The 7,939-nt window shown below is 42.6% G+C and overlaps 1 non-coding gene across 1 annotated transcript; it reads right to left on the bottom strand.

Annotated features, from left to right (window-relative positions):
* Positions 1-6,705: 6,705 nt before the first annotated feature.
* Positions 6,706-6,777, bottom strand: TRNAS-GGA (transfer RNA serine (anticodon GGA)). Its single transcript has one exon. It is a non-coding gene; the product is annotated as a tRNA-Ser (tRNA).
* Between the last annotated feature and the right edge of the window lie 1,162 nt (positions 6,778-7,939).

The following is a 7,939-nucleotide window of genomic DNA, read 5'->3' as shown; positions in this document are numbered from 1 at the left end:
ACAGACTAGCCCACCAGGCTCTTCTGTCCATGGAATTCTCCAAGAAAGAATTTGAAAGAAATTTAGAGAAACTAGGACTTGCTGGATGAGAAAATAAAAGTTTCACGTTTTTAGTCTCTCTAGAGAGCTAAAGAATTTCAAAGTAAGAAATGGCTCAAAGCAAAGAACAAATTGAGAATATGGCTGTAAGAGTCTTTCTTAAGACTTCCAAAACACTTAATTTAAGGTGAGTCTAAGTGTGAAATAATAGAAAATATGTATGTTGGCCAGAATTCAGTGGCGTGGCCACACAAACATGGTATGGGAAGGTAGATTACCTGGATGCCCAGGAGGCAGGGAAATGGTGAGTGTGGGGGTGAGAGGCAACTGAAAGAAGTTTTAAACAACAGAGGGCTTCCCTGGCAGCTCAAAGGGTAAGGAATCTGCCTGCAATGCAGGAGACCTGGGTTTGATCCCTGGGTTGGCAAGATCCTCCAGAAAAGGGAATGGCAACCCACTCCAGTATTCTTGCCTGGAGAATCTCATGGACAGAGAAGCCTGGTGACCTACAGGCTATGGGGTCACAAAGAGTCAGACATGGCTGAGCGACTCACACACACACACACACACACACACACACACACACACACACACACACACTGAATGACAATGGAGGTGACAGAGTATCAGAGTTATCATGATTATTATTATATTTTTGGTATTGGAGATTTAAAAATTAATGTATTACTTAGAGCCCGAATATATAGAAGCAGAGCATTCTCTTTGAAGCACAGGCTTTGAAATAAGGCAAAATTGGATTCATATACAGCATCTGCCACTCAGCATCCAACCCAAGCTTCAGTTCAATTCAGTTCAGTTCAGTCACTCAGTTGTGTCCGACTCTTTGCGACTCCATGAATCACAGCACACCAGGCCTCCCTGTCCATCACCAACTCCTGGAGTTCACTCAGACTCACGTCCATCGAGTGAGTGATGCCATCCAGCCTTCTTGTCCTCTGTCGTCCCCTTCTCATCCTGCCCTCAACCCCTCGCAGCATCAGAGTTTTCCAATGAGTCAACCCTTCACATGAGGTGGCCAAAGTACTGGAGTTTCAGCTTTAGCATCATTCCTTCCAAAGAAATCCCAGCACTGATCTCCTTTAGGATGGACTGGTTGGATCTCCTTGCAGTCCAAGGGACTCTCAAGAGTCTTCTCCGACACCACAGTTCAAAAGCATAAATTCTTTGGCGCTCAGCTTTCTTCACAGTCCAACTCTCACATCCATACATGATCACAGGAAAAACCATAGCCTTGACTAGACGGACCTTTGTTGGCAAATTAATGTCTCTGCTTTTCAATATGTTATCTAGGTTGGTCGTAACTTTTCTTCCAAGGAGTAACCCAAGCTTAGGAGACCCTGAATCCAATGGTTAAGAGCAGGCACTTTGCAGCCCCCACCCCAGCTCTGGGGTCAATGCCAATTCCACTGTGGGATCTTGCTTTATTTTTCTGAGCCTCAGTGGCCCTGTCTATAAAATGAAGATCTATTACCTATTTCATACAACGGCTGAGAGAATTAAATGGATCTTATTATGTAAATTGTTTACTACCTACCTATTGCACTGTATGGTAATCAGTAAGTGATAGTGTGTTTATTACTATTCTTCCAAGAAGGCCTCCTGAAAGATATCAGTTCCCTAGGGGATGGCTCCACAGGGATGAAAGCTAAATGCTTAGGTCAGGATGTACACAAATACTTGCAAGTCCACCAAAAGCATGTCCTATGCCAGTAAAAGAAATAAAAGGCATTCCTGACATTTCAACAACAGAAGACCACTCATGCAGGTGCCCGCAGCAACCTGTGACTAAAATTATGCTGGAAACCTCAGCTAGATTCTCAAATGGCCTAAAGAGTAAGGTCCAGTGCTTCTCATTAAAAACACAGCCAGACAGCATTTTATAGCCTTCCCCTTTTTATTGTGAAATTCCCAGTTTCTCTCTACTCTTCCTGCTTTCACTTGAAATATATTTTCCCTGAATAGAATGAGACCTTACGTGTTGTGGGTTTTTGAAAGTGCAGCATCTTATTTGCCATATCATGATACAAAACAAAAACTAGGAAGGAGATGGAAATAATTACCAAGAAGCAGAGTGTTTGAAAACATAGATATATTAATCTCTTTGGATTGGTTAATATTAGGACCAGAAGGATCCTTGGCAATCTTTAGTTAGATGCTGAAATTTCAAGCCAGATTATTTAAATCTGAATCCTGATTCCACCACATAATAGCAATGTGACCTTGGGCTAGCCTCATTTTCCTCAGCCATAAAATGGGCATAACAGTAATACTTATTGCTCAGAATTGTCCAGAGGGTTGAATGAGATCACATGTGGGAAAAACTACAATGAGAAAGGATGAGTACCAGAATGGCTTTCCCATCCTGCCCTTACCATGTCCCTGCCTAGGAAAGGGACTGTCCTTCATTGTAGGATCATTACTTGCAGCTGGTAAGACCAAGGAGGATATGTGACCATAGCTGAGCCAATCAGATTTCTGCCCCAAAATTTTGGAATTGGGCACAAACTGAGTTACTGGGCTGTAGGAGCTGCACCTATGTAATCTCTAATCTGGGGAACCAAGGTTTACATTTTGATGGGGGCTGCATATTGGAGGGCTTTATATGCTGAAGAGCAAGCAGAGAATTTGTCTGCAAAGAGAAGAGACAGGAGCAGATGTGTCACAAGAAAAAGAGACGAAAAAGAAGGTGAAAGAGAGACTGAGATAATTACTTTTGGGTATCTCCAGATATGAAGCCTGAATGCATTCCTCCTCTGGGGTAAAACTGAAGTCCTCTTGGGCAAAATACAATGTTCTTGTATTACACCCACCACCACCTTCCCATCTTCCCTCTAAATTGATTTTGAATGAGTTTCCCTTACTTAAAATCAACAAGCCCAAATAAAACAAGGTCCTTACGCATAATGCCCTGGGCGCCTGAGAACAGAGCATTCTCCCAGGACTGAGTGGCACTGAGAGGAGCTTTACAGTCTAAGGCCTTTAATTCACACAGTGGGAGACCAAGACCAAGATCATGGTGGTGTCCCCAAGTTCACACAGCTGATGGGTATAAAGCCAGGATTTCAAATTAATCTGAACTTGTCGTTTGAGAGGAAGATCTGACTCCAGGCTGTTATTCAACCAAGAGAATAAATGTAATCAAGAGTCCCTTCTCCCTCCTCTGCTTCAGTTCAGTTCAGTTGCTCAGTCCTGTCCGACTCTTTGCGACCTCATGAACCTCCTCTGCTTGTCAAATCTCAATTTAAACTCAGCCGATGCCTTCCCTCATCTCTGCACCTCCAGTACTTCCTTCCTTCTACTCTTTTTTTTTTTTTTAATATTTATTTATTTGGCTGTTCTGGGTCTTAGTTGTGGCATGCAGGATCTTCAATCTTTGTTGCAGCATGTGGGATCTTTTTGTTGCAGCATAAGAACTCAGATTGCAGCATAAGAACTCAGATTGCAGCATGTGGGATCTAACTCCCCAACTAGGGATCAAACCTGGGGCCCCTTCATTGGAAATATGGAGTCTTAGCCACTGGACCACCAGGGTATATTCTGTTCTTATTTGGCCACTTAGCACATACTTTTTTCTCCTTTCTCTTTGATGGTTTATCTATCTCCCTATTTGTCCTGTCATGGAATAACCACGTATTGACTCGTATTCAGCTGAGAGGCAGAGTTCTAGAGTGGAAAGGGCAGAGGACTTTTTAACCTTATTCTGGGTCAAATCTTGACTCTGCCTTTCACTGACAATATGCCCTTGGGACTGATACTCATTAATGATGACAAAAATTATGTACTGAGCATTCATAATGTACCCAATACCATGTTGTGTGCATTATATGTGATCTATTCAATATTCACAATAGCTCCAGGAAATAAGGGTGGTTATTCTATGCTTGTAAAGAATCCGTCTGCAATTCAGGAGACCCCTGTTCAATCCCTGTGTCAGGAAGATACTCTGGAGAAGGGATAGGCTACCCACTCCAATATTCTTGGGTTTCCCTGGTGGCTCAGTCAGTAAAGAATCCACCTGCAATGTGGGAGACCTGGGTTCAATCCGTGGGTTGGGAAGATCCCCTGGAGGAAGGCAAGGCAGCCCATACCAGTATTCTTGCCTGGAGAATCCCCATGGACAAAGGAGCCTGGCGGGCTACAGTCCATGGGGTTGCAAAGAGTTAGACATGATTGAGCAACTAAGCATGGCATATCACAAGCACATTCTATGCTGACAGAAGAAGAAACTGAGCTTGACAGAAGTAATCAAGAGAACTGAAGTACACAGTTAACAAGCGGCAGAGCTGTGATTAACAGCACCAAGCTCTGCAACTTTCATTTGGGGTCAGGAGTTGTAGCCTGACTATGAAAGAGAGTTTGTGAACTTGATTTAAATGTAAGTTTACATACCAAACACATTTCTTTAAAATAGATGTTTTATCTGTTAATAGAAATAGGAAACAGAAAATCTACAAATGCTGAGTCATTTTTTACAGAAGACTGAGAAAAGATAAAATACCCATATCAAAAACTAAGGACACACAAAGTGGTGGCTTTGGGGTGCTGATGACCCAGATATAGCTCTATCAGAAGCATGGCCAGAAATCCCTGCTCTCCTTGGGTGTGTGCTGTCTCTTCAGTTGTGTCCAACTCTTTGCGACTCCATGGACTGTAGCCTGCCAGGCTCCTCTGTCCATGGGATTCCCCAGGCAAGAATACTGAAGTTGGTTGCCATGCCCTCCTCCAGGGGATCTTCCGACTGAGGGATCCTCGAACCTGCCTCTTCTACATTGGCAGGCAGATTCTTTACCACTAGCACCACCTGGGAAGCCCTGCTCTCCTTGGAGCAGCACAATGTTCCAAGCCCACCTGACAAGTGCCAGATGCATCTCCTGTCTCCAAAGGAAAAGGCAGGAACAGCAAATGGCTGAGCCTGTTTCCTGTGGAATAAGCAAAGGGAAACATCATAAAATCAGTTGAAATAGTTAATCTGTGATTAATAGCTGAGAATATTTTTTTAAATTCCCCAAATAATTAGAGTAACTTAAAGGGCCCCAAAAAGCCCGCAGTCTCTGCCCTTCATCTATTAGTTATAAGTGGAGCCATAGAACCCTCTGTGGCTGGAACTGGAGCAGAAGAAAAGTTTTACTGTTTACATTTTCTCTTTCTAATATTTGGCACAAAAAGTATTTAAATCCATAGTCGTCATTCAGATGTCAGCATTCAGAGCCTTTATAGATGCTTAGTGCTTGCTTATATTTCCTTTCCTCTGGTTTAACCACCACCGAAGGGAGACCATTGACAAGATGCTGGGTGTGCCAGCTCCAGTCGGGTGTTCCCCCTGGAGCCAGCCAGCCCCCTCCCGCTCTGGTCTTTGATTCTAGTTCCTGCCTCTGGGGCATCCCTATTGCCTTCTGGACCCTATGTCAAATTCACATCTCCCACTCTTCTCTCTTCTCTTCTTTATCCCATGTCTCTTTGTAACCAGGTGTGTCCTGTGAAGTCAGTGTCCTGAGTTGTTTGGTAAATGGCAATATTATGACAAGGCCTACGTAAACCACATTATTTTCATGGCTGGGTGGGGTTCAGCAATAAGATTGAGAACTGGACTGTCTGGAATTCCTGGGGTGAACCATGGGGCAAGTGAGGCTGGTTGAGGATAGTTGACCATCATCTATAAGGATGGGAAGGACATTGATTACGGCCTTGCTGTGCAAAAGTGCTGTACATTTGGAACCCCATTGTTGAAAGTAACTATCTCTAGAAGAACAATTTTTAAAGAAGTGATACCATGAACCATAACCAGAGGGGACTGTATTGTTATGAGCGCTGGGTTGGTGCTGCCAGGGCTTGTAGAAATTAGAGGTTGATATTCAAAGTATCTGACAACTGGTAATGGTGTGAGGACATTCTGCTGCTAAGTCGCTTCAGTCGTGTCCGACCTGAAGAAGTGCCAATCAAAATGCAGACTGTACCGACCGAGAGCATTCCTGAGAAAAGAGTCTAAAATGGGATGACTTAATCACCTGCTGTATGGCTCCCCTGCCATGATGACAGAGATGAACCAACTACCTGGGGAAGAAGTGATCCAAAAGGCTTCAGATCGGGCGACCTCCATTTTCCTCAACAGACGGCTTGGTGTTTTCTATTTGGTAACTGTGGTCTATAATGTGGTCGTTAAGAGATCACCAGTTTTTATGTCACTCTGAAATAAACAATAGGGGTAGTTAGGGAAATGGCAATTTTAAATTGCCCAGGTGATAAATATGCAACTTCACACACACACACACACAATATTGAATACAAATAGTTTCCACTTCTTAAGTATTCCCAGCCTTTTGCTGAGTATTTTATATGTTTAGCTTCATTTAATCTTCACAAGCAGCCTATGAGAGAGAATCTATGATTCCCATCCTACAGATGAGAAATTAAGAAGTAGAAAAGTTAAATAGCTTCCTCAAGGTCACAGACCAGATAGTCACACCTGCTGCTGCTGCTAAGTCGCTTCAGTCGTGTCCGACTCTGTGTGACCCCAGAGATGGCAGCCCACCAGGCTCCCCCGTCCCTGGGATTCTCCAGGCAAGAACACTGGAGTGGGTTGCCATTTCCTTCTCACACCTAGGTTTTTAGAATTCTGAAACCTATAATCAGAATGACTCTGCCATCTTCCCAACCCAGGGATTGAACCCAGGTCTCCTGCATTCCAGGCAGACGCTTTAACCTCTGAGCCACCAGGGAAGCCCTATGGATAACAATGACTGCTAATAGTTAATGTTATTGAAGGTAAGACTAGTAATTCTTTTTCAAACTTTAGCTATCTCATCACTTGAGTTTTTAGCCCTTCAAAGAATATTGCATGATAGTAAGCAAATGCAAGTTCCCCTGAAGATCAGCCATGATCATGAAAGTGCAAATTCCTACACTTACTTAGAGATTCCTTGACAGTGAGCGCTAGCCTTCCCTATCCTTGCCCCAGCCCTTCCAATAGCTGTGTAGGCCTCTATCTCCCTAGATTAAATTCTTTTCCAACCTGAAATACCTAGAGTAGTTTGTTTACCTGACAGACCCTGAGAATATACTTCCCACCAGCCATTGCCTACCTGTTCATAACCATTAATAGGTAATGAAATGTTACTAATAAAGCAATGATAAATACATATTGATTACCTACTATGTTCATCATTGTTTTTTGATGTTGGGACAGCATTAATAAGAAATAGTTACTTCCCTTGAAGTAACTATTATGAAGTAACTATTATGCTCTTATATTTGTAAATATTCATTGAATAAATGAATACAAACAATAAGAAAAATAAACACAAACAATAGTATAGATAGAATAGGATGGGTTTGAACTAGAGGGTAAGGTACACTTAGGTCTGTAGTCCACTTACTATTTAACTGTTAACTGTCAGTGCAGAGCCTCTTAGGACATTTTCCTCATTTTAGTTTCACCCCATAGAAGCAATATGGGTTTGGGATAGAGCAGCCAACCCTTTTTTTTTTAATTTAGATAATTTTCATTTTATATTGGAGTATTGTCGATTAACAATGTTGTTAGTTTCAGCATACAGCAAAGTGATTCAATATTACTTATGAATGTATCTATTTTTTTCAAATCATTTTCCCATTTAGGTTATTATAGAACATTGAGCTGTGTCCCCTGTACTATACAGTAAGCCTTTATTGGTTATCTATTTTAAATATAGCAGTGTGAACATGTCAATCCCAAACTCCAAATCTCTCCCTTCCTGCCCACTCTTTCCTGCTGGTAACCGTAAGTTCATTCTCTTAAGTTTCTGAGTCTGTTTCTGTTTTGTTGGTGCTCAGTCACCCAGTCATGTCTGACTCTTCACAACCCCACGGACTGCAGCACTCCAGGCCTCCCTGTCGCTCACTC

The sequence above is a fragment of the Bos taurus genome, chromosome 3, assembly GCF_002263795.3.
Source record: "Bos taurus isolate L1 Dominette 01449 registration number 42190680 breed Hereford chromosome 3, ARS-UCD2.0, whole genome shotgun sequence".
In the NCBI taxonomy this organism is placed as follows: Eukaryota; Metazoa; Chordata; class Mammalia; order Artiodactyla; family Bovidae; genus Bos; species Bos taurus.
Note: the sequence above shows the minus strand (reverse complement) of the source record. Positions and strands in the feature narration are given on the sequence as shown.